Genomic DNA, 26,441 nt, shown 5'->3' with positions numbered 1-26,441 from the left:
CTGAAAATTATATGCCTAGACGTAGTCGGTTTTTTTTGGCATTTATCTGGCTGGATGTTCTCTGAGCTTCCTGTATCTGGGGTTTGGGGTCTGAAATTAATTTGGGGGAAATCCTCAGTCCTATTTCTTCTGTTCCTTTCTTTTTTCTTTTCCTCTTGGCAATCCCATCATGCATCTGTCACATCTTTGGTAGTTATCCTGAAGTCCTTGGGAGAGTATGTGATCTTAGAGTTTGGGGCATCATGGGGTCTGGGTAGAAAGCTGACACCACAGCAGTGGGCAAGCGCATGGGGTGTCAAGAACGAGGGACAGTTGATCACCCAAATAATAATCACTGTGGTAATAAGAGTATTCTTTATATGGCAACTAGTATTTTCTGAATCTTATGTAAATCGTGAACACACGCATCTGACAGAAATTACCTTTGTGTAGATTGGGTGCAAGGGCGTCTGGATTACGACGTCCTATTTGTAGCATTCCGAAAACAAGTAATCTAAGTAAAAAAGGTGTGTTTGCCATACATAGGCAGTTTTAAGGCACCCCTCTTCCATCCTGCCAATCACCTTTGCGTCCTCTCTAAGTTTTAAAGCCATTCCTGGACAAGGAAATGAGCAGAGAAGAAAGCCAGGGAAGCGGCCGTCAGTCCTGCCTGCCACCAGCATCACCTTTGCCTCTTTAAAAGTCTACGCCCGTGGATCACTACATCAAAAACCGATGATGTACTGTATGGTGACCAACATGACATAATACAATTAAATTAAAAAGTAAGTATATTAATAATAATAAAAGAAACACTACTAACAAAATAAAATAAAATAAATATCAAGTTAAAAAAAAATAAAAAGGCTACACCATGCTTGGGTCCTGAGTATGGAGATTTTGACTCAACAGGTTTGGGAAAAGAAAAACAGGACAGAAAGTTTCTGTGTAAGCCGCAGGTGACATTTAAAGGAGGGGCTGGTCAACCTTGTGTGATGCAGCCCAGAGGCCAGATAAGGGACCTCAATGTGGCTTCTGGAAAGCCCCCTGAAACACTCATAGGAGCATTGCCCTTGGGGTGTGCGGAGGACCCCACTTCAGCTAATGGAGGGAGGGAGGAGGGGGGTTCTTCTGACTCAAGGAATGGGATTTGCCGATGAAAAAGTTTACTGAAGAGCTGTGGGGACCCAGTTGAGGTTGGAACCTATAGATTTGAAGTGGTGTCTGTCTGCATGAATTCAAACCTTTATTCAATACCCTTGTAAACACTGGGGATAGAAAAGTAAACAAAATGCACAAGAATCTCACTACAGGCAAAGCAGATAGTAAACGGGTAACCAAACAAAGCTGTTAACTTCACAAAGTGATAAGGAGGACACGGACAGCAGTGATGTGATCCCGAATGAGAGAAGGATGACCTGCAGCAGCAGTTAACGTCTCAAGGAGGACAGAAGGAAAGCAAAAAGGCACTTGTATTAATCCAAAAGGGAAGGCTGTGGAAGGGGCTGGAGACTCAGAAGGGTCAAGGGTCAGGGATATTAAGGGTATTGCTAAGAGATGGTTAGAGTGATGGACTCTCTTAGCCAGACTGGCTCTGAATGAGAACGAAGATGTCCTTAGTTCCACAAGCTTTTTATCACACCTTACTGTAGCATTATTCATCTTGTAATGTAATTAATTTTTATTTGTCTGCTTCCCTGACTAGATTGTGGGTTCTTCTAGGTAAGGGATTTTCTCCCACCAGATTCTTCCTTGGATCCCTGATACCTTCTACCTGGTAGGTCGGTATGGTTTCCGGAATGCCGGCTGCAAAAATCTGGCTCTCTCCCCACCTTGCGGTAGTGCAACATACCGCCCCTCCCCATAATCTGCTTGTGCTGGTAGGAGATGACTGAACCTCTCAAAAGGCAGGCAACTGGTTTTTCTATACAACAAAAGAGTCACGTTAGATAAATCCTCAAAAACAACAAAACAGAATTCAGTGGTTTAAATGGTTCATCTTTATGTTGGTTTAAAGATTAACCGGAAGAAACCAAAAGGCAATCAGGAATGGATTTTGTATATATACAAGCCCTCTGCAAGCAGCGAGTAAAACAATTTTTATCCAAATCTGAAGAAAGAGAGGTTAAGATAATTTACCATGCAGTAATTTATTCATTCAATAATACAGAAGATAATTATGTATTTTTCTACCCTGAGACATTAATCTTATTGTTTTACGCCTCTGTCTGCAAGCTCAGCCCACAAGAGGAAGCTTATATTCATTTAGATGCTTTGCCTTGGGAACAGCTTTGTAGTCTGATAGTCAGGCTTTCTGGAATTAATAAAGAGATTTGAGACTTTCTTTTTTTCAATTATTCTTTTAAATGCCTTTTGATTTCAAAAATTACTCATCATAAATGAAAAAAACGAAAAGCTACCTCTAAAGAGAAAACTATAAAATTTAACAGAAATTTACCTGCCTTTTGTATTTATCTTTAACTGCTATGTCAATCAAATAGTCCAAGGGTTGGGTGTAACACCTTCATTTTCAAATTGGTTAGATAGGGACTTCTAAGATCTCCTGAGTCCAAATCATAGCTCTGGAAGGTTCTGGAACTTCAGTCCAAATTAGAGATGGAAGCCCCGCTCTGACAATGTGTCCTTAATGCTCCAGCTGCTCGTAATTTCTTTCAGCTTCATAAATCAACGCCCTATTTCCCTTCAGGGTTGCTAAATCTAAATATAGATAAGAAAATTTCCCTTCAAAATCCATATTTAGAATTCCGAAAGCATTTCTCTTTATAAATCACATTTCTTTTTTTTTTTTTTAGATTTTTAAATTTATTTATTGGACAGAGAGAGAGACAGCGAGAGAGGGAACACAAGCAGGGGGAGTGGGAGAGGGAGAAGCAGGCTTCCTGCTGAGCAGGGAGCCCGATGTGGGACTCGATCCCAGGACCCTGGGATCATGACCTGAGCCAAAGGCAGATGCTTAACCACTGAGCCACCCAGGTCCCCTATAAATCCCATTTCTAATGGAACCTTTGAACCAGCTGAAATTCTGGTTCTGGACAGAAAGGGCAGGTGAGTTTCTTCGCTCATGATGGGTATTTCCGTTTGGTATTGCTGGCTTCAAGGAAATAGGTCCAAAGATGTCTTGGTACCTTCCCAACTGCTGTCTTATGTCCAGTGTTTATTTTCCGGCTTCCTTTTCATCCTTCTATCTTTCTATCACTTTCCATAAAAGAGACCATGTCTTCTCCCATAAAACAATAAGCTCTCAACAGTTTGATGGGATTTAAAGACAAAGTTACAAAGTAGTTTTGCTATACTGTATCATCAAAAGGCTTCCAAAGTAGTATGCATTATACATACCAGGGTAATATTGTAAAGCCTTGAACTGTGATCCCTCTTCAATTCTAAATGAAGCACTATAGGACTCTGCTTCCCCCCCACCTTTTTTTCCCCATCTTTCATTTTTTAAAAATCAAAGTAGCTGGAGTCACTCATTTACATTACAGTTTATTGACTTGCTGTGTTTTGGAGCAAATGCAAAGTCATTTTGATATATGGCAATTTAAAATAATTGCTCTTCTCAAAATAGAAGGAAAATTAGCTGGTCTGGTGCATCAGCCTATTTAGGCAATATGTCTCCATATGTCAGCTCACCGCTCTCCGCACCACCTGCTTGAGTCCCCATCAGGGACACAGACCGATGAGATCACTACAGCAAGCTATAGATCTTGCGCAAGTTAACTGGTCTGGTTTTGCCTGGTAATAAGGAGAGTGTCTCTGGAAAATGGGAAATTGGAATCTGTCACCGCTTAGCAAACTGATGAGTGATTGCTATTGTTTTCCATCTCTGTAGGTTAGCACAGTTTATTAGCTATTCCTGGGCCCTGAGAGTTTAGTGTTACTTCTATTTTACAGGCGATAAACTGAGAAGTGTGTTACGAAGCATAATTGTTGAAACAAAGTGAAGGTGAGCAGTTTTCTGTGAGTCTTAGGAGTCTAGCATTACCTGCCTCGAGTAAATTTAGCGATGGGGAATGGAGCGGATTTTTGTGGCTAGGATCCCAAATCAAAATTCTCTCAGGGAATGACTTACTTTATCCCTTAGCAGTGAGTCTGCTTCCCTAATTCCTGAAATCAAAATTCACAAATACCAATGCCTATATGGCCCAAACTCTGACAATATTTTCAAGAGTTCCTGATTTCGATTGGGAATGAATCACTGAAGAACAAGAAGTATCAGAACTATTTTAGAAAAAAAACATTGATTTATTAAACCAAACTTACTGGAGGGAAGGTTCCAAGTTGTCAGTCCTAGCTTCATTCTATTAAAAAAGAAACAGTGGATAAAATAATGTTCCTTTCGAGGAAAAACTATGAAATCATAAAGTTGGAAAAGACCTTCAAGGTAGTCAGTTCCAAACTAGCATTTCATTTTTAAGTTACTAGGTAATAATGAAAAAAACTCTTAGTACTAATTGGGAAGAAAATACTTATTTTAGTGTTAAATAGTGTGTACTATAGAAGATGTGTTTTTTTTAAGATTTCATTTATTTATTTGTCAGAGAGAGAGAGAGAGAGAGAGAGTACTAGTGGGGGGAGCAGCAGACGGAGCACCCCGCTGGGCAGGGAGCTTGCAGAAGATTTGTTTTTAAACTGCAGATCATGACCACTTAGTGGGTCCTGGCCAGCATTTAAAAAATTAACAATGAAAAATAACAACAAAATTGGAAATGTCAGAGTCCATCTCACATTGTAAGGGTAAGTGGGTTGTCATGAAACTACTGTTCCAGTTACAGTGTGTGTGTGTGTGTGTGTGTGTGTGTGTGTGTGTGTGTTGTGGCATATGATATTGAAATATATATATATATATTTAAAGATTTTATTTATTTATTTGACAGAGAGAGACACAGAGAGAGAGGGAACACAAGAAGGGGGAGTGGGAGAGGGAGAAGCAGGCTTCCCGCGGAGCAGGGAGCCCGATGCGGGGCTCTGTCCCAGGACCCTGGGATCATGACCTGAGCCGAAGGCAGACGCTTAATGACTGAGCCACCCAGGCGCCCCGAAATATATTTTAATCCAGTGGGTCAGAAAAGTTTGAAAACCACTGCATTTATATCTGAATATGCGAGATGAAAAAAAGCATTACCTGTGTGCATTAGTAGGTTTCCAACCTTTTGGGCCCCTGACCCCCCAGTGAGTAGATTTCATGGCCCATTATATAACACATTGTTTCCACAGTCAGGATTTATTTCTCTCCGCAATGCAACCAGAACCCCATTTTCTGGCTTTGGGGCCATGCATTTTGCTTTAAAAGTAATCTTTGTGGGCACCTGGGTGGCTCAGTCGTTAAGTGTCTGCCTTCCGCTCAGGTCATGATCTCAGGGTCCTGGGATCGAGTCCCACCTCAGGCTCCCTGCTCCACAGGAAGCCTGCTTCCTCTCCCACTCCCCCTGCTTGTGTTCCTGCTCTCACTATCTCTCTCTCTGTCAAATAAATAAATAAATAAAATCTTTAAAAAAAAAAAAAGTAATCTTTGTGTTCCCAAAGACTCGCACCTTCTTCGGATACATTGTGGCTACCTCTCAACCATACGGCAAATGCTCTTGCACATCATTCCCTTAAGCTTTCAACAGGAGTGCTTTTCTGTTGCAGATATATTTTTTTTTAAACATTGTATACAGGGGCGCCTGGGTGGCTCAGTCGTGTTTGCCTTCAGCTCAGGTCATGATCCTGGGGTCCTGGGATCGAGCCCCGCATCGGGCTCTCTGCTCAGCAGGAAGCCTGCTTCTCCCTCCCCCACTCCCCCTGCTTGTGTTCCCTCTCTCATTGTGTCTCTCTCTGTCAAATAAATAAAATCTTAAAAAAAAAAACAAAACAACATTGTATACAAAGATAAAACTTTGGATAATGCATTTAAATCAAAGAAAAAACTCATCTTGACATTTTAAGAAATGTTCCCTGAAGGGAATCTGCCCAAATTTCTAGCTGGAGCTAATCCCTGGAGATGCTATTGGCTGGAAGCAAAACCGATGCCGTGGTAACTTCCTCCTTCTTTGCAACTGAGAACTCAGGTGTTTGAGAGACAACAGAGGCTCTGGGAACATAGGTACCTGCTATGGAGAATGCCAGCAAGAAGACACACTGACCCTGGTACTGTCGAGGGAAGTAGTAGTTTCTCGTTGCTCCTGCAACGAATTACCACTAACTTAGGGGCCTAAAATAATACAAATAATATTTTACAGTTCTGGAGGTGAGACGCCTGCCACAGTTCTTACTGGGCTAAAACCAATGGGTCGAAGGGGCTGTGTTCCTTCTGGGTGCTCTGAGGAGAATACATTTCCTTGCCTTTTCCACCTTGTAGAGGCTGACTGAATTCTTTCCCTCATGGCCCCTTCACACTGACCTTGGCTTCCCTTGTCCTACCTCCTTCTCTGACTCTGACCCTCCTCCGTTCACTTATAAGGGCCCATTTAGACAGTCTCTCCATCTCAAGATCCATAATTTGATCCCAACTGCAAAGTCCTTTTAGCCACAGAAGGTAACACATTGGTAGGCTCTGGGGATGAGATCATGGACATCTTTGAGGGGTGGCATTATTTTAGCTCCCACAGGGGACTGCGAGGATGCATATGTAGGAGCCAGGGAAAACGAGGTCACGAACTCATCCTTCAGTTTACCTTGAGTTGTGAAAATGGCTTTGGTGCTGGTGACATGCTTGCAGAAGAAGGGCCGCGATCCTGGAATTGTTCACTCTTGGCACCTGCAGAGTTCAAGGGTTGGCAGCTGGGGTCATTCTGCAGCCTCGTACAGCTCTGCCTTGTCCCTCATGGGCCGCGTGACACACTTGCGCGAAAACGAGCAATTGCCTCTCTGTTTGCTGGTGGTTGCTTCTCGGTGCTTAATATTCATCTGGGCCTCGTGAAGGGAGGTCTTTATCACTTGGGTCTTTAAAGCATCTCCGCTATAGTACATTTTTTATAGCTGTTACTTTTCAGCTTCCCCATTCTGCCTGGATTGGAGAGACCAGGGCTTTGAAGAAAGAAGGAACAGAGTATAACACCCTCAGGTGACGCAGGTGAGCTGGGGATAAAAATACATGAGAAGCTGAGGACCTTCAAAAGAGATCTTGAATATAAAGCACAGAGCAAAAACTCGGAAGCTGGATTTATAAATAGAAGATCAGAGGTAAAAGCCCGTGGAGGCAGAGGAAAAAGAATACATTTGCAGATACAGGAAGCTGTGTTTGAGGAGAAGCTCCTGCAAATTCAGTAATGTTGCTTGCTGTAGATACCCTGGAGCTCAGTTTGATGGCGAAAACACTCAGTGTACGATGGTCAGAAAGCATATCGTTGACCATGGGATTTAGGTCTGCCTTCCTGCGAGACTGTGGTTTATTCATTGAATGCATCTTGCCAGGCCAAGAGCTTCTGGGATTTCATTCTTCTGTTTTTCTCTTTTTTATAATGGAAACAAATAGTGATGGGAAACAAGACATCGGCAGTCAATCGGAGGAGATTTGAGGGGCACTTGAATTCATGAAGCAGTTTCTACCATTTGCCTCTCCAGGTATGACAATCCAGTTTTCTGGGGGAAGTCATCAGGTGGAAGACACTTTCCCAAGACCTCAGGATTTCTGGGCCCTCAGACTCTAAATCTGTGGCTTTTCAAAGCACAGTTTCTCTCTTTAGTGTTAGCTTTGACTGCAATATAAAAACACCTTTAAAAGTATTAATCACTGGTGGGGTGCCCAGGTGGCTCAATTGTTTAAGCATCTGACTCTTGATATTGGCTCAGGTCATGATCTCAGGGCCTGCTTAAGATTCTCTCCCTCTCCCTTTGCCCCCTCCACTTGCTCTCTCTCTCTCTCAAAAAAAAAAAAAAAAAAAAAAAAGTATTAAGCACTACTATAATCCTTATAAATTATAATGGCTATAGGAAACCTCTGCATGACTTAAAGTAGGTAAATACAATAATTATTTAATTGTTGTAAATATCTACCTAATTTTTGGGTAAGTTTCAGAGTCAGTAGTGGTATTTGTACATTGAATGGCTGAAAAGTTATTTGGAAAGTGTAGTGAAAATGTTGCATTGGATACAAAAGAAGTTTAGGTAAAAAAAAATGGAAATATGTAGAAAATGTAAATTGTGATGATAGAAATACAGTTTTTGTTGTTGTTGTTGTTGTTTCTTTTTTTTCTCCATTTACATGCTCTCAAAAGGCCTGGAACATTCCTGGTATGATGCTGCTGCTGTTTTGATCATACTAAGGAAAACCAAAGTGGCTTTATTCACTTTTTGCATTTCTCCTTACCTATACACACCGCTAAATCTAAAGAATCAGGGCAGGGCGCTCTGATCCTGTGTGATCCAGGCAAACTGAATCAAGGAGCAGAGCTGCCAGATCCACACATGTTCCCTGAGAGAAATAACCGAGATACTGACATAGCCAAAAATCTGCGGCGTAGGCTTTCTTACCAAATGTCTGCATATTGAAGGAGTTTCTTGTAGATAGTATCTGTGCCCAGTACATCCCCATCTGTGTGTGCTAATCGTGAACTGTGCTTGAATCCCGCAGGATCTATTTATTTCCAAAATAACTGTGTCTTGATCAAATAGGATTCATGTGTGCCTGTCGTACTGAGGAGACAAACTGGGCCGGATGTGGCTCTCTTCCCTGACTGCCTTGATTCAATGGGATCCAGGCATTTTCCAACTGAACATCTGTGGCTTGGGGAGAATCCAGGTGTTTTTCTCACTGAATATTTGTGGGATTGGCAGGGTCCTGGGTATTTCCTTTGCTTTCCCTTGCTTGGAATTATTATAACATATATTATGTATATGTATGTCAGTGACCTTTGCTTTGTCACAGGAAACAGATCAGTTTCCTTTGCTTCGCACAAGTGCAATTACACCTAGAAAAATATGGGCAGAATTAACCACTATTTATCTTTTTCTTCACTAACTATATCTTTCATGCTGTTTTATACACATACATGAATATTCTGAAAATTCCTTTCAGTGAAAGCAAGTAAATTACCTTTCCACACTGAATAATTATCTACTCAGAAGGTGTTGCTTTATTGAATGGGGGTGTCACAACGGTTCCAACATCCACTTGTTAAGAACCTGTTGGACTTGGCTTTGATTTCTGATTGAAGAAGTAAGTCAGCCTCCCTAAATTTGGCAATATATAGACCCTGTTAGAAAATGGTGTGTGGTTTTGGTTTCCACATCTTATATAATATATAGGGAAATTGGAATGAGTTCAGAGAACAGAAACAAAATGATTAAAGGGCTGGGGAAATAAGAAGCTGGGATTATTTTATCTAAAGAAAAGCTTTCAGGGAAAGCAAGATGGTGTGTGTGAGAGAGTGTGTACGTGTGTGTGTGTGTGCCAGAGTCAAAGAAGCCAAATCTTAAAGGCTATGTGTTTGAGCAGGTTTGATTGGCCTTCGTAGGCCATCTGGAGCCTGGTGAAGGGAGTGGGGAGAAGTTGGTCTGCTTTACCAATTATTGGGAAGGAGAATAAGCAATTTGAGATAGAGAGGAGACTTGGCGAAAGTCAGGCAGAAATTACTTTAGCTAGGGGTTCTGTTTCAGACCTACTTATATTATCATCTTCAAATATAGGGAGAATTTTTGTATATGTAACACTTACATTCCAGCCTCTACTAGATTTGAAAAATATGATTTGGTACAATATATCTAAATCTACTTAATGATAAGCCATGCCATACTTCTCTCCAACCATATGATGAAATTTTGGGATAAAGGTTTTCTTCATGTTCCCAAAGAATCAGAGGAAATAACTATATGTTGATATCAAAAGCAGAGACAAGTACTCTATAAAACTTAATCATATTCTGTTGGGCTCGGAAAATAGAATGGGTGTGCACACAATCTGTGCTCAAAATTAAAAAAAGAGGGAAAAGACTATCATCTCTTTTGGACACTTAGATCCTAAGGTAGGGAAGTAGACTTGATTACCTATCATGAAATCACCTCTCTGGGTGAGACCTCCATCATGTCCAGGATTCTGATTTTAATACTTTCAGAACATGAAATATACGTATATCAAATACAGACTATGATAATAGACATTAAATCATCTCTTCTTATAAAGCTCTGTATCAGTCAGGGTTCTTTAGAGAAACAGAACCAATACATACCTGGTAATTGGCACACATGATTGTGTGGGCTGGTAAGTCCAAAATCTGGAGGATAGGCCAGCAGACTGGAAACTCAGGCAGGATTTCTATGTAACAGTCTTGAAGCACAATTCCTTCTCTGGGAAACCTCAGTTTGCTCTTAAGGCCTTCAACTGGTTATGTGAGGCCCACCATATTGTCAAGTGCACTCTGCTTCACTTAAAGTCAACCCACTGTTGATGTTAATTGCATTTACAAATTACCTTCACAACAACGTTTAGAGTAGTGCTCTATTACCTATCATGCTTGGCACCATAGTCTAGCCAAATTGGTACATAAAATTTAACCATCACGAGTTCCATTCTTTAGCTCATGCTCTTAGAGAGATAATAACATGTGAGCCAAAAATAGGAGAGGCACCCCCTGCTGTGAAGGTGTCCTTCCTAGCCTCAGAGGGTCTTCCTTCTGGGGGAAGAGGTGGGAAGAAACCCTCTATCTTCCACAGGATCTTCCTCCTCACTTGGCTTTAATCCCCATTTCTAAATAGTTTCTTCTCGGTGCACTCTCAAGGAGTCACTTCCTTGTGGCTCTTCTCCCGTGTCATCCCACCATTACACAAACATGCTGTCTAGAGTTCTTCCTTCTGTTGTTGAGCAGCAAGGCAGTTCGCCTTAAGCAGAAAATCATAGAGATGATAAATGACCGGTGAAATGCTCCAAAGGCCAAGGACGCTGAAGCAAAGCTGTCTGGGCTCAGATTCCAATCCTACCACTTAACACCTATGTGACTTTGGCCAAGTTATCTGCAATGCCCTGAACCTCAGTTTCTTCATCTGTAACATGGGATAGTAATTATAATCCCCCCACCGCCCCCCCACCCCCGCCAAAGGATTGGTGGGAGAAGCTTTGAACATTATGAGCCCTTAGTAACTATTTAGACTATTTAAGTTAACTAGGGACTATCTACAGTCTGGGAGAAAACGTTTTTTGATGATGGACTTCCTGTACTACTTAAACCATGTAACACTGGGTGAAGATCTGCTCTGGGCTTTTCTGCCCATGATGGCTGCTCTCTGTGATACTGGGAAGTTTTCATCTCCCTCTCCACACACTCAGGAGGGCTAAGAAGTCGGAATTTGATATGACTGAGAATCCCAAACCACTTCATCCTTAAGATATTTCATCACACAAACAACAGGGGCAAGAGAAGTAATCTTTGCTGATGCCTTCTATGTGCTAGTCTACGTACATTGCCTCACTCAAGACTCATAACGTCTTATAAATTAGATAGTATAACCCCCAATTTAGACAGCAAGAAACTGAGGCTTAACAAGATTGAAATAATCTGCCCACAATTATAGAGCAGAGCCAAGGTTGCCCAGCTTCAATGCCCAGACTCCTGCCAGTTACACCGTGATACTCCTCCCGAGAGGGTCAGACTTGACCTATTTCTTGCAAGCTATTGGCTTCTGTGCTAGAATCTAAAATTGTTTTTTGCATATTTGAGAAATGCTCCTTTTTTTTAACCCCACCAAATTGAATTTTCAATTTAGAATGCTGCTCAAGGCATTCAATGAAGGGTATGAAGTGGGCAGGAGACCTTGAATTGCACATGCTTAAATTATAAAGCTTAAAAACTAGTGGGAAAATAGATGTTTGAAGTTTTTGATTTTTCATTTGTTTCTAAACCAAACCACTGTTTACAAAGAATGTCAGTGAAAGATGCAGAATAACTAGCTGCTTTTCCTTTATTTTTAGACTCAAGTAAATATTTGGTAACAATACACTCTGCAAAATAAGCTGAAGTTCAAAAATTAGTTCACGAAGCCCCGTAGAATGATTAAAATGAGTAAACTGTGAAGATACAATTCATCACAATAAAGGATTTCATGGTCAATTAATTCTGAATTATGGCTTCAAACCTCTCCTTTAACAGACTTATCCCTCCATCCACCCATCAGCTAAACCAACCATCCATCCAGTCATCTAACACATGTTTAGTGAATGGAGACCCGTTTATGTGATAGGTACTGATCTGGGTTCCGGGATAAAGCAATGCTTCAAGTGCACGAAGAGGGTTGAGATCACAATAATTTAATAAACAACTGAATAAAGCAAGCTAATTTCAGGCTCCGATAGGTGTTGTGAATGAAATCTAATATGAGGATAAGGGTTTATGGTGGAGAAGCTACTTGAGTAGAGTGGTCAAGGGAGGATTCCGAACAGTTGGCATTTGAATTAAGACCTGAATGAGATAGAGCCAAATCTTCACAAAGCAGAAGAAATAACTCCCAGGCACAGAAAAGTTTTAACAATTCAAATGCCCTGTCTTCAGGCTGCTATAAAAAAGTACCATAGACTAGGTGGCTTATAAACAACAGAAATTTATTTCTCCCAGTTCTGGAAGCTAGAAGTCCAATATTAGAGCATCAGCATGGTCAAGTTCTGGGGAGGGCCCTCTTCCTGGTTGTGGACTGCTCACCTCCTATGTTCCTCACATGGCAGAGAACAGAGAGCATCAGGCTCTCTCCTCTTATGACACTAATCCCGTGATCTCATCTAATCCAAAGACCCCACCTCTTAATACCATCATGTTGGCGGGGGGCGGGGGGGGGCGGGTAGGACGACAACATATGAATTTTGAGGAAGACACAAACATTCAGTCTGTAGCAAATACTAGTATCAGAAAAAAGGCAGTATATCTGGATCAAGAGTGGTGGTATAAGATGAGGTTGGAAAGGTGGGTAGGGCCCTGTTAGTTTTGTACAATTGGAAGGAGCCTGAATTATAATCCAAGTATAATGGAAATATATTGGCAGGTTCTAAGCAGGGGGAGACATGATTTGAATTAGCTTTAAAAACAATAATCCAGATGCTTGGCTGAGAATTACTTATAGGGGGGTAAGAGTAGAGGCAGGGGACTGTTCAAGTGAGATTGAAGAGGTTGAGGTGAAAGAAGATTCTAAAGACTCACACCTGGTCTCCTTAATGGTAAGGAAACTTCACCGGTGAGAGGCAGCTGGATGTATTTTAATAATGTCTCTATTTACATGCAACATATCTGCTATAAAATTGTTTTATTATTATTTTGTCAGAGGTAGAGATAATGGTGTATATTAGCAGTTATATATATAACTCCACCAAATATTAAAAGGCATTTTACTGTTGCTGCCCGGAACCATCATGCAGCGCTGTTGGTCCTCCTTAAAGGAGAGCAACAGTATCTAGGAAATTAATTCTTCCCTTTGGCCTAAATGCAAAATTGCAGAAACCATTTGCTAAATAGGACCAGCCATTCTCAAGAAGGCAGAGTCCTTCTTCAGGCATTTTTTTATTAGAGGCCATTTATCAATTTCTACCTATCATTACAGATAATTGAAGGGAAACCTGCGACTGGCAATTTATCGGCATTTTTCTTGGACTCAGAAGCTAGTTTGAAAGTGCTGTCAGCAGCTGCCCTGGCTGCAAACTTCCTCGCTCAGAGGCCATGGTGAAGTGCTGGAAGGTGGTCTGGCCTGAGCTACCCCATCTTTCTGCCCATAAATCAGCATCATAAAACATCCTGGAAGTGTTGTGATGGCGCTGAATGCATAAGAAAGTGTTCACAAGCCGAATCTATTGTCGTCATTCTCGGAGGCAGAGGGGAGTGACAAGACGCTCACACGTCGCTGAGTAGTAGCGCGGCATAATAAAGCATGGTTTGCACCATGTGTATCACAGATTTCTCGGGGTTTCGCGAAGGTTTTTCCAAGTCCCGCCTTCCCCCCCCTTTGCAGTCATCCCGGCCCCAGCTGCGCATCGGCCTTTGACTCCATCTGTCCTTCCGCTGGGGACGAATCTCTTTCGCCAAATGGAAAACACAAGTTTGGTTCCCCAAAGTGATTCTAACCCCCACCCTCTGCTCAGCCTGAGCCAAACGTCAGGCCTGCCGAAGGAACCGTCCAGGGGATGGAGGGAGGAGGGCGTGGAGGGGCTGCTGCTTCCGCCTCCCCCACCCATCGCCACTTGGCCTGCAAAGCCGGGGCAGACGGCCGGCCTGCGCGACCCCGCCCGCCTCGCGGCCCAAATCTGCGCGTCCTTCCTCCCGCGCTCCTCTCTCTTGGGTCCCCGACCCAGGCGACAGCGCGCCCTGCTGCAGAGCGGCGACTCGCAGGTTGGAGTTGGCCCTCGTGTGCGCCGCGTCACTGGCTGGGAGGAAAAGGGAAGGGGGGCGGCGGGGGCTGGGTCGGAGCTGGAGCCGGGCGGTCCTCCGCGCACCGAGACGCTGCGGGGAGAGGCCGCCCCCGGAGCCGCGGACACGGCCGCAGCCGGAGCCTCCTCTCCCTCCCTCCCTCCTCCGCTCCGGCCCCGCGCGCACACTCGGCCTCCCCGCCCTTACTCCACCCCCTTCCCCGGGCAGACCCCTAGCCTCTCCTTGTGTGTGCGCGCTTTAAATAATTTCATCCTTTTTGGCAAAAGAAATAATGCACCTGACTTTACCAGGGGAAAACAACAAGCCGAGCAGAACAAGGAACAGATGTAAAAGGAATAAAAGCAGAGAGAAAAAGAGATGAGACTCATTGGAAGAAACCCAGGGTCTGAAGAGGTGGCTGCAGCGGCAGAGGCAGCTAGAGGTTCCCTGTCTGCGTGAGCGGCAGGCGGAGGACGCTTCCACCAGTTGCAGATTGAACCTCGCGAACTCCTGGGTCTGTTGGTTTGCCAAAGTCTTTTCTCCTTTGGCCCCGACACTGAAGAGGCTCCTGGATTTTTCTGCCACCCCAACACAAGCTGGCAGTTACCCGGGAGCCTTCCCAATTTACTGGCGGAGAAACGAGCCCTGCTGGACGGAGGATGGGCGAAGGACACCAGCAGCGGGGGGCTCCCCCCGGGAAGCGCCTTCTGTTCCCCGGGAGGAGAGGGTCACCCCGCGGGCTGCCGGGCGGCGGCGGCGCCCCCGGGGCTCAGCGCTTCCTGCTCGGGCTCTTCATGCACGCGTGGCTGTGCGTGGCCTCGGGTTCACATGCCCAGGTGTTCAACCTCAGCCTTTCCGTGGACGAGGGACTTCCTCCGGACACTCTAGTCGGCGACATCCGCGCGGGGCTGCCGGCTGCACAGCAGCAGGAGGGGGGCGGCTTCTTTCTATCCGAGGATTCGGATGACTCACCGCTGTTGGACGACTTCCACGTGCATCCGGACACCGGCATCATCCGCACGGCTCGGTGCCTGGACCGCGAGCGGCGGGACCACTACAGCTTTGTGGCCGCCACGCTGCTGGGCGCCGTGGTGCAGGTGGAGATCCGCGTCAACGACGTGAACGATCACTCGCCCAGCTTTCCCCGCGACTCCCTGCAACTCGACGTCTCCGAGCTCAGCCCTCCAGGTACCGCCTTCCGCCTGCCAGGTGCCCGCGACCCGGACGCGGGCCTGTTCAGCACGCAGGGCTACACCCTGCTGCAACCGTCCGACCTTCCCGAGGACCCCGCAGGACCGTTCTTCCAGTTGCGCTACGGAACCCCGGGGTCACCACCGTCCTCGTCGCCCCTGGAGCCCCTGGACCTGGTGCTGCTGCGGCGCTTGGACCGAGAGGCGGCGGCGACACACAAGTTGCATATCGAGGCCTGGGACGGCGGCCGCCCGCGGCGCACGGGCCACCTGCTTGTGGAGCTGCGGGTGCTGGATGAGAACGACAACCCGCCAGTCTTCGAGCAGGGCGAGTACCGCGCCGCGGTGCGGGAGGACGCTCGGCCGGGCGCCGAGGTCTGTCGCGTGCGCGCCACCGACCGCGACCTGGGGCCCAACGGCCACGTGCGCTACAGCATCCGCGCCCGGCCGGCGCTCGGGCCACTGGGCGATGCGGCCTACTTCACCGTGGAGGAGCTGAGCGGCGTGGTGCGGGTGCAGAGGCCTCTGGACCGCGAGGCACAGGCCTGGCACCAGCTGGTGGTCGAGGCCCGCGACGGAGGGGCCGAGCCCGAGGTTGCCACTGTACGCGTGTCCATCGCCGTGCTCGACGTCAATGACAACCCGCCCGCCATTCACCTGCTCTTCCTCACCGAGGGAGGGGCCGCGCGCGTTTCCGAGGGCGCAGCGCTGGGCGATTACGTGGCTCGCGTCTCCGTGTCGGACGCGGACGATGGTCCGGAGCAGGAAGAGGAGGCCGTCGGGGAGCCTGGTGTTGGCCTGGGACGCGGGAGCATCTCGCTGTCCTTGGAGGGCGGGGATGGAGCCTTCGCACTGCGCTCTGGCGGCTCCCCCGGGGTATTTTTCCTTTGCGTCGAGGGGCCCCTGGACAGGGAGAGCCGTGACCTGTATGATTTGCGACTGGTGGCCACGGATGCGGGCTCCCCGCCGCTGAGCACAGAGGAAACGCTGTTGCTCCGGGTTGCAGACCTCAACGACCAGCCACCTCTCTTCAGCAGGGAGCATTACCTGGCCTCGGTGTCAGAGGCCGCGGCCCCGGGCACAGCGGTCGTGTGGGTCAGCGCCTCCGATGCGGATGAGGCTGGCACAGACCACGCCCGGCTGCGCTACGCCCTGGTCCACCTTCCGGGTCCCTGCAACCCAGAAGGTGTGTGGCCCACCGCGGAGTGCGGACCATCCTTCACTATTGATCCTGAAAGCGGCGTGATCAGCACCGTCCGGAGCCTGGACCGAGAGGTCCAGGAGGCAGTAGAGTTGAGAGTGGTAGCCCAAGACCTCGGAGAACCCCCACTCTCTGCCACCTGCCTGGTGAGCATCACCGTGGACGATGTGAATGACAACGAGCCCACCTTCCAGAGGCAGGTGTACAACGCCACCCTGGCGGAGCATGCCCCGGTTGGACACTGCTTTTTGCAGGTGAGTGCATCATGCTTCTGGATCAACCTCTGGATTCCAGAAAGGCCTGGGAGGGGAGGGCAAGAGTAAGCCTATCCAGGGAGGGAACATTGTGAGGTAGGTGGTTGTACCCTGGCTCCAAAAGCAAGGGGGCATGAGCTTCAGTTCCTCCTCTACAGTGAGATGAATGGGCGCCCTCTGGGCACCGAACTTTTCTGTCAGGAGCTTGCACTGAGTGATCTCTGAGGTCCTTTCTACTTCATGTGATATTTGGATCCTGATTTTGCTTAAGGAATCCAGGTTTCCTTCATGCTGGATATGTGCACCCACATCGATTTGGGAGGAACCACTCACTCTCAAACAGTATGCAAATGGCAGCATCTCATATTTTGGGGCATCATTGTGTGGCGTCTTAGAGAAATAAGGTGGTCCTCAAAAATTATATTTTTTGCAAATAATATACTTTAAACATCAAAACTGTTTAACCATTTGCAGACATTTTTAAAAATACATTTGTACCTTCCTTAGAGGCTTACAAAGGCTACTTGAGAACATTAAGTCATTTTTTTTTTTTTTTCTAGTCAGTTGTGGGTTGAGTTTCTCCAGTGAGCCTTCAGGACTCTGAGAAGTAGTGGGGCTCAATTATAAAATGGAAATCTTTACCTTGCTTTTTGGAAATTCTGCCTTTAGAATTCTGATCTCTCCTTCACTCTCAGAATGTTGTGATTTGGTCCCTTCTAGCACCAGTCCTTATTGCTTCCAACTTCCTCTTTTCTTTTCTTTTCTTTTCTTTCTTTCTTTCTTTTTTTTTTTTTTTTTTTTGAAGTGTAGTTGACACACAATGTTACATTAGTTTCAGGAGTAGAAGGTGATTTGACAACTCCATACATTACACTATGCTCACAAGCATAGCTACCATCTGTCACCATAGAACACTGTTGCAAAACCATGACTGTATATCCCTGTGTGATACCTTTTATCCCTGAGACTTGTACATTCAGTAACTGGAAGCCCGTACTCCCACTCCCCTTCACCCATTTTGCCCATCTCCCCACCCATCTCCCCTCTGGGTGGGAATTTAAATTGGTGCAGCCAATGTGGAAAACTGTATAGAGAGGTTCCTCAAAAAACTAAAAATAGAATGTCATATGATCCAGTAATTTCACTACTCGGTAAAGAAAAAAAAGCACTAAATAGAAAAGATATATGTACCCCTATGTTTATTGCAGCATTATTTAGAATAGACAAGATATGGAAGCAACCTAAGGATCCAAAAATACATGAATGGATAAAAAGAATGTAGTACACACACACACACACACACACACACACACACACACACACACACAGGAATATTATTCAGCCATAAAAAAGGAGATCTCAACTTTTGTGACAACATGGATGAACCTAGAGGTTATTATGCTAAGTGAAAAAAGTCAGACAGAGAAAGACATACCATATGATTTCATTTATATGTGGAATCTAAAAAACAAAACAAATGAACAAACAAAGCAGAAACAGATCAATTTCCAGTTTCTTATCCGATGTGAGATAAACAGATTTCTAAGATTGACTTATTTACTCCAAGATAACTTGAATAAATACAAAGGGCCTGAGAGACTAACTAGTGAGTGAACCTCTAACACTTTATTTAGCTTTCAGGCTGGGTTATTTAGGACCTCTACTGTTTATTTCCTGTTTCTCAGGGGTAGGGCCTTAACTTCTATAGGTTGTCTCAAATAATACCCTTTAGATAACCAAGATGCTACTATATTATAAAAATGAGTTTCATGACTGCTTCTATCTTCTTAATCTTTTGGATCTGTGAGCAATAATAATCTCCATCTCTTTCTCTAGCATGACTGGCAGTTCTTTGAGTTGCTAGGTTATTCAAAGAAGGCTTGAGAATCAATGAATGCTTGCTGTTGAAACAGACAAATCTACAAAAGTCAGTGAGTAGCACAATGGAAGTTTATCTCTCTCTCAAGCAAAGTTTGATATGATGCAAATTGGATGGTCTTTCTCAATCCAAGGTAGGACCAGATCTGGGAGTGACTTAGATCACGTCCACCAATGTCCCATCGGCCAGAGCTCAGCTATATGGCCTCAGGTGCACCCCCAAGGAGGCTTAAAAATGTAAAGCACCACATGGACGCCAGTGTGCACTGGTAATTTCTGCCACAGATTTCTAAAAATGAAGTCATAATAAGTGAGAAGTTGGACTTGATGATTTTTAAGATTTCTTCCATCTGGAAGACCTTGATGATCTTGGTATGAAATAGTACAACTTGGCTCCATTTGAAGGAAAATAGGCAGGGTGGATTAATTGTGATTCCTTTGATTAGAACCTGTCTTTAGAATTGTTTCTAGAATGAGATGATTCTGCTGTGAGGTGTGTTTATCCTGTTATTATGACTCAGTATGCAGCAGATCCATTAGGTGAGCCGAAATTGGCTCCAGGGTAGGACTGCATCTCCAATTGCAAAAAACCTTTCCGGTTTGCCAAATATCCCTGTAAATAGTATTAAATCGTGCTAATTAGAATTTCTGGAAATTCCAGTGAGCTAGCCCCTCACGACTGCAGAAACCCTCTTATTCACTGGCTTCCCTGGTGGCCTTTCCCCAGCAGCTGTGTGAACTCTCTATGTTCTGTAAGCCCACTAGCTGGCTCTGTCCCCTAACTTCCAGGTAAGCCTCACCAGGTGTCTCCCATCTGTTTTGTATCTCTTTACTCTCAATCCTTCTTTATACCACTTTGTAAAAAGGAAGCTTCCCATCTAGCCTTTGGGTCTCATGGCCTCTCCTTTCTTCCAGGGCTTTCTTTAATTACATTGTATTGATCCTCACAACCCTACCTTCTTTCTATTGCTCTCCACCAGTTTTCTCCATTTGGACTGCGTATCTGCTCAGTTTCTCCTTTGTCTGAATCAAACAAAAACAAAATGAGAAGCAACAGGGAAAAAAAAAAAAGTTCTTTCCTATATTCCCTGTAAAGGAATACCATGTCATCTAATGTAACAAATCCTCGAATCTTCAAGGTGTCTTGGCTGTCACCCCACATTATTGATCCTGGGGGTTCTTCCACTCTTGGTACTGCTTCTCCTGCCACCACAGTGCTGGCCATCCTCCTGTCCCCCGGTGCTGCCCAAACCCTGTTATAGTCTCATACCCAGACCAGAACTTTACCAAGACTTTAAATGTGGGGCAGAATGAAGGGGTTTAATACCGAGTAGGAGAACGAGTAGCAGCCTGAGATCGGCGACCTCTAGTCCTAAGGGGTTTTCACAACCTTGCAGGCACTCACCTGGATTCTTAATTCCTTGCTCCCCACTGTCCCCCATGTGGAGAACCCCTTCTTCACAACCCACCCCTCAGGAGCTCCTTTCAGTATCTCTTTATGGGTCAAGGCGTTTGTCAAGGGATTTCTACTCCGCAGACACTCAAGCGTTGCCTCCCCAAATTCAGGACCAGGCCTAAAAGATTCTCTTTCTCCTCAGATTACTGTCAAAAAGACTAACTTCAGCCAAGTACAGTGATGTGAACTGTGCTTACAGGCTTTATTGCCCACATTTATACCTGAATCACAGCAATGCGGTAACAAGAGTATTGTCTCAGACTTCCTCAGATATCATTACGGTGTTCATTCACTAATTCATTTAGTTCATCAAACAGCAACATTGATAGAATAAACACAGCATTCCATGAGCAAATATTTATGGAGTACCTCTTACATGCCAGGAACTGGTCTTGGCGCTTAGGATGCAGCAGTGAGCAGAGTGGGCAAAGTCCCTGTGCTCCCAGAGGCCCCGGGGCTGGGGGGGCTGCTGGTGCTGGTGGCAGGCTCTCTCCTTCCCTCCACGGTCATGGTCCTCGAGAAGGACGGACACTCATCCCGCCTCCACTAGCTGATCACTCTGCAGCCCCCTGTTCTGACGTTCCCTTATTATACTAAATCCTGTCTCTCAAAAGGCAGCTCTGTTGCTCTGTGTTTAAATTTAAATCCAATCAGCTTTTCCTAATCCGACAGCATTTTGGACTGTCTCCCGCTCCCTCTCTCTTGAAGGCTGCCTCTCTCTTGTCTTACTGCCTTCTCTTTCTGCCTCTCTCTTGCCGGGTCCTCCTTTTCCTCTTGTGTCACCCCACTCTGGTGGAGGCGGAGGTATGGGTGTTGGTCTTCCTCTCATTTCTCTCTTTTCTATACTTTCCTCTCTATATTCTCAGAACTGTTTGTTTTTGTTGTTTGTTTGTTTTTATTTTTATTCTCTTAACACATCTACGGGGTCAGCCTCTCTTATAAACTCACATTAACGTTTCTCTACCTTGTATGCATCTCTACCTGGGTATATTTTGGGCACCTTGAATCTAACATTTCCCAAAGTCATTTCCCTTCTAGCACTAGCTTCTTTCTTTCTTAACTTGTATTCATTAGCTCCTTTCTGAAACTTTCCCATTTTCGTTAATGTGTCCTTTCCATAGACGTGTTTATGCATTCGGTGTGTGACTACATGTGTGGATTTGCTGTTTGTTGGAATGGTTGTGTTTGGCATTGTTGAAAAGTGAAGTACCAGGATAAAGAGCAGGTCATGTCTCAAACCAATCAGTTGGGTAAAAGCAGCTCTTGAGAGGGCACCTGGCTGTGCTTGTTTGTTCACTCTTGTGGTCTGACTTTGAGGAACCCATCTAGGAGGGTACCCCAGCAGTGGACACTAAAGATAGTATCTACCTCTGGGAAGACCCTGAGGGATGGGAGGACCTGATTCCTGCTAGACTCCATGGACCAGAAAGGACTAAACTGTATCTTGTTTCTGATTCATTATATCTTTTAGGGTTATTTCTTTTTTTAATATCTCCTAGCTGTTAGTGAAGTCTTGCTCAATGTGTTGGCTTTGTCTCAACTATACTATGGAGGTAAAAATGGAGAACCCCAAACTCACTCTGGGGGTGGTATGATTTAAGTAAAGGGCCATTAATTGGCTTTAGTCAAAGTGTCCAGGACAAGCAGCCACTCCCTTGAAGGCTGAGTGGTAATGAAAGCAGAAATCTGCAAGGGAAGCTGAGGTAAAGTGGTTCCTATCTTGCCGTGAGGCCCTTTCTCTCCAGGGCCTCTCCTAGTGTCTTTGGAAGTAATAGACTTTATCAAGGAAGAAGATGTTTCCTGAATTCTTAGTGTCATCTCTGATTCCTCTGCACATTTGACCACAGAAGTTGACCCATCTTATGGGCTTCAGTATTTCTTACATCCATCCCTTCATTTATACCCATTGCCCTCACCCTAGTTGTGTCCATCATCACTTCTTGTCTTATATTGCCCATTCTTCAAACTGGAGACTGTAGCCAAATCTTAAATGCCCCCTCCTCCCACTAAATGTTTTCACATCCATCCTGCTCTTTTTTTCTTTTTTCTTTTTCAAAGATTTATTTATTTATTTTAGAGATACAGAGAGCACGTGTGCGTGCGAGGGGACTTCCCACTGAGTGAGGAGCCCGACGTGGGGCTTGATCTCAAGACCCTGAGATCACCACCTGAGCTGAAATCAAGAGTCAGACACTTAACCGACAGAGCCACCCAGGCGCCCGTGTCCCATTCTTTTCTTAACGTTCCTTGTAGAGCTACAGTTGTTTACTTGTATTAGTAAAAGAGTGGATTGTAAGTACCTTGTGGGGCTGCAGTTTAATGGTATTTGAGTCCCCTGTAATTCCTGATGTCCGCCATCTAATGCGTTAGAATAGACCAATAAGTTTGTTGGATTGTATTGAAGAGCTACATAATGAAAACAAAACCTAAGTAAGAGTTACAACTAGTCAGAGTTTTTACTTTTTAATTTTTCACATTTCATCTGAGTGTGTATTAATTTTATTTTAATGTGTAATTCCTCTGTGTAGTTTATCATTGATCCTTTGGAATTTTGTGGTCTGAATCGCACTGCTTATCCCTCACCTTACTACTAGCATGCCCTTATTGTTGACCTTACGTGCATGCCTCCATACTTACGTAGTGTATACCAGCTTTGATGGTCATATAATTGTATTACCCTTATATGATTGTCCTCTTCTAGCTCTTTTATTTATTTTTTTTTTCTTTTCTGGCTCTTTTAAATGGACCTGTCCTGTATGTACACACACATTGAAAGCATGTGAGATTTCCACAGCAGTCATTTGCCCCTGCCTCCAGGATGTGGCTAGATTACCTGCCAGCTGTCATCTTTCCTGATTATCCGACTCCTGCTGGCCTTAGACCTTAGTTCCCAGCATGTGCTGTATATGCCTCTGGCTTTGCTTTAATGACCTGTTTTAAGCACTTGAGATCAACTGTAGAATTCTCTCTTGGACTTCGATTTGATGTTTCTCGTCTTCCTTTCCCCACACAACTGCTACCCAAGACCCATCAGCTGGCTTTACTTCCTTTTCCCTTTTCCTGCTTGGGAAAAGTGATCAGATAATATGTTTGGATGTGTTACAGGAAGGGTATCGCCTAGAATCTGTGGGATGTATTTTTAGTTACAGTCAATATATAACTTGCTAGGAATTTGTCTAGTTCTTGGTTCTATAATTAAAGATAACTGACACTACATGGTAGAGTGTTCATAGCCTGGAAGATCAAAATTAGGTTGCATGCAGTGATGAAAAACATAGGCAGACTATGGGGCTAGAGTGCCTGGGTTTGAATCTCAGTTCCGCTACTTACTAGCAGTGTGATTTTGGGCACTGTACCTCAGATTCCTGCCCTGGAAAATATGGATAAGAGTAGTGTCAGCTTGGTAGAGTTTTTGTGTGGATTATGAATTAATACATGTTAGCTTAGAATGGTGCTTGACTCATAGTAAGTACTCAATACATATTATATATTACTAAATGTTAGTAAGTAAGACTTCTAGAAATGTTGAGGGAAACTATTTTGCTTGATGTAGCTATCAGTCATTAAAAATGACATTTCAAATTAAGATTCTCTTGCACTAAAAGATGGAAGAGGAGCAGAAATACATTTAAATTGTGCATCAGGTTTTAGCTAGATGTATATATTTCTGGCAGTGAAAGCAGAAATCTTTTGTACTTAATTTGGACACTTGCAACATCTTATGGACTAGCATTCCCACCTGTCTTAAGGAAGGTTCAGATGACCTTTCAATAGCAAGCATCCCCATCCCACCCCCCCAGAAAGTGCTGTGAGGGGCTTAGAGACACTAGGCACTGTGATGTAAGCGGTGGCCAAGGCCTCTGTGCGGTGGATCATGATTCCTCACGGGTCCACCTCAGGGGTGCTCCCCACCTCAGGGGTGCTCACCCCCACACTGAGACTCAGTGTCAGAAGCTGAACCCTCTCAGCTGTGCAGGGCACAATTCTCATTTTTGAGTGTCTTAGTGTCTTCTTTTTCCGTGTATCAGTTATTAATCTTTTGAGTCTTTTATTGGGAAAGCATGGAATAAGACAGCACTGGATTTAGAACACCTTGGTTCTGACTTTGACTGCACCACTAGCTCTGTGAACTTTTCTGGCCAGTCCTCATCCATGAAATGTGTATTAGTCAAAAATAAAATGTGTTTATGTATTATGAAGAATTAGCTCACACAATTATAGAAACAGAAGATTCCCACAATCCCATAATCTGCTGTCTGCAAACTGAGGACACAGGAGAACTAGCGTAATTCAGTCCAAGTCTGAAGGCCTGAGAACCAGGAGAGCTGATGGTGTGAGTGCCAGTCAGGGGGCAGAAGAAGACTGATGTCCCACCTAATACAGTCATGCAGAGAGACAACTCATCCCTCCTCCTCCTTTTTGTTCTATTCAGGCCTTCAATGGATTGGATGATGCCCACATATATTGGGGAGGGCATTCTGTTTTACTCACCCCCTCAATTCAAATATTGATGTCCAGGGATGCTTGGGTGGCTCAGTCAGTTAGTTAAGTGTCTGCCTTCGGCTCAGGTCATGATCCCAGCGTCCTGGGATCGAGTCCCATTTCGGGTTCCTTGCTCAGCAGGGAGCCTGTTTCTCCCTCTGCCTGCCACTCCCCCCCACTTGTGCTCTCTCTTTCTGACAAAGAAATAAAATCTTTAAAACAAAACAAAACAAAAACAAATATTGATGTCCAGATGACAATATTTGATGTCTTCTGGAAGCCCCCCACAGACATACCCAGAAATAATGTTTAGCTAGATAGCTGGGCATCTCACGGCCCAGTCAAGTTGGCATATTAACCATCACATGCTAATTCATTCTAAGAACACATTATTGTAAGAATTTAAGATAATATATACAATGTGGTAGAAAGTAGGAAGAGTGTAGGAAGAGTTAAGGGTCTTTGCAGGTAAAAGGTTCTTTATACAGTGAATCAGGATGGAGGTTTCACTGGATATGCACCTTCTAGAGAGTCCCCTGCCCTTTTTTGTGATATATGTTTTTATTTACAGTTTTGTTATGGAAGCATTCTATTGTAACTAGGCAAATTTTTTTTTTTTTGCATAAAAAAGTGTAATGCATTCCTAGGCATGATCACTTCCAAAAGAGAATCATTTAGGATGGATTTCTGAAAGTTGTGATTAGTAAGATTTCCTTTCTCTGAGGATTGAAATCTGACAATAAATTAATTTTATTAACATATTGACCCCAGACTTATACTAATGAGCCCCTTGCCTTCTAAATTATAAATTAAAAGTGAGCAACTATAGAAGTAATTTATACTTTCATAGCCCATTAGGGAAATTATGCTAGATCATTTTTTAGAAATGCCAGGTTACTTCTTGAAACCTTACTGAATTAAAATCTTCATTTTAAAGGCTTTTGTGCTTTATGGGCACAGGTAGATCAAATGAATATCATAACAAATATCAATTTTAATTAAAACACTATTTAGGATTGCATAGTCCATGTGACAATAGTATGAATTGAAATAACCACAGTGTGTCTGGTTCCTATAGTGAGGACATGGGAAGAGACAGCCCATAAAGGACTTGCAGCGTTTGCCTAGAGTTTGGCCTTTGTTACGGAAGCAAACAGAAGAGATGGGAGGTTTTTGAGGAGAGATCGACATGTGTCAAGTAAGGTTTTAGGAAGCTCTATCTTGGGTTAGTAGCAAGAAGGAGACAGGGAAACCAGATAGGAGAGTCCCGAAACTCTTGTCATAATCCCTATTCAGATGTGAGAGCTTGAACCGGGGGAATGGTGGTGCAGGGTAATGGAAAGGGTGGCCTTAGAGGCATTATAAAGGAAGAATTGGTACAACTTAAATAAGATGTGAGGGGAGACATGCTGGAGGAAGTAAAAATGGTGCTGTATTTTTAGTCTACTTAGTGGGAGGAATAGGAAAAGCTGAAGGTGAGAGTTTTCAGGGAAGGATGCTCACTCAGTTGAATGTTTGGCATGTTGAGTACAAATTAATGGCCAGTAGTCCAGGAAAAGATGTCTTGGTGGCTATTTAGATATTCAGAACTAAGTGCAGGCCAGAGCCTGAGGCTGGGGAAACTTGGAAGTCATTTGCATAGAGGTGATAATCAAAGCTATGGAAGTGAAAGTGGGGGTAACTGAG

The 26,441-nt window shown here is 44.4% G+C and overlaps 1 long non-coding RNA gene across 1 annotated transcript; it reads left to right on the top strand.

The window, feature by feature from the left end:
- The first annotated feature begins 6,932 nt into the window (after positions 1 to 6,932).
- On the top strand, positions 6,933 to 13,822 carry LOC118532398 (uncharacterized). The gene is made up of 3 exons (XR_004915690.2): positions 6,933 to 7,051; positions 7,454 to 7,542; positions 13,495 to 13,822. It is a non-coding gene; the product is annotated as an uncharacterized LOC118532398 (long non-coding RNA).
- Positions 13,823 to 26,441: the final 12,619 nt, after the last annotated feature.

Source organism: Halichoerus grypus, chromosome 3 (assembly GCF_964656455.1).
Source record: "Halichoerus grypus chromosome 3, mHalGry1.hap1.1, whole genome shotgun sequence".
In the NCBI taxonomy this organism is placed as follows: Eukaryota; Metazoa; Chordata; class Mammalia; order Carnivora; family Phocidae; genus Halichoerus; species Halichoerus grypus.
Note: the sequence above shows the minus strand (reverse complement) of the source record. Positions and strands in the feature narration are given on the sequence as shown.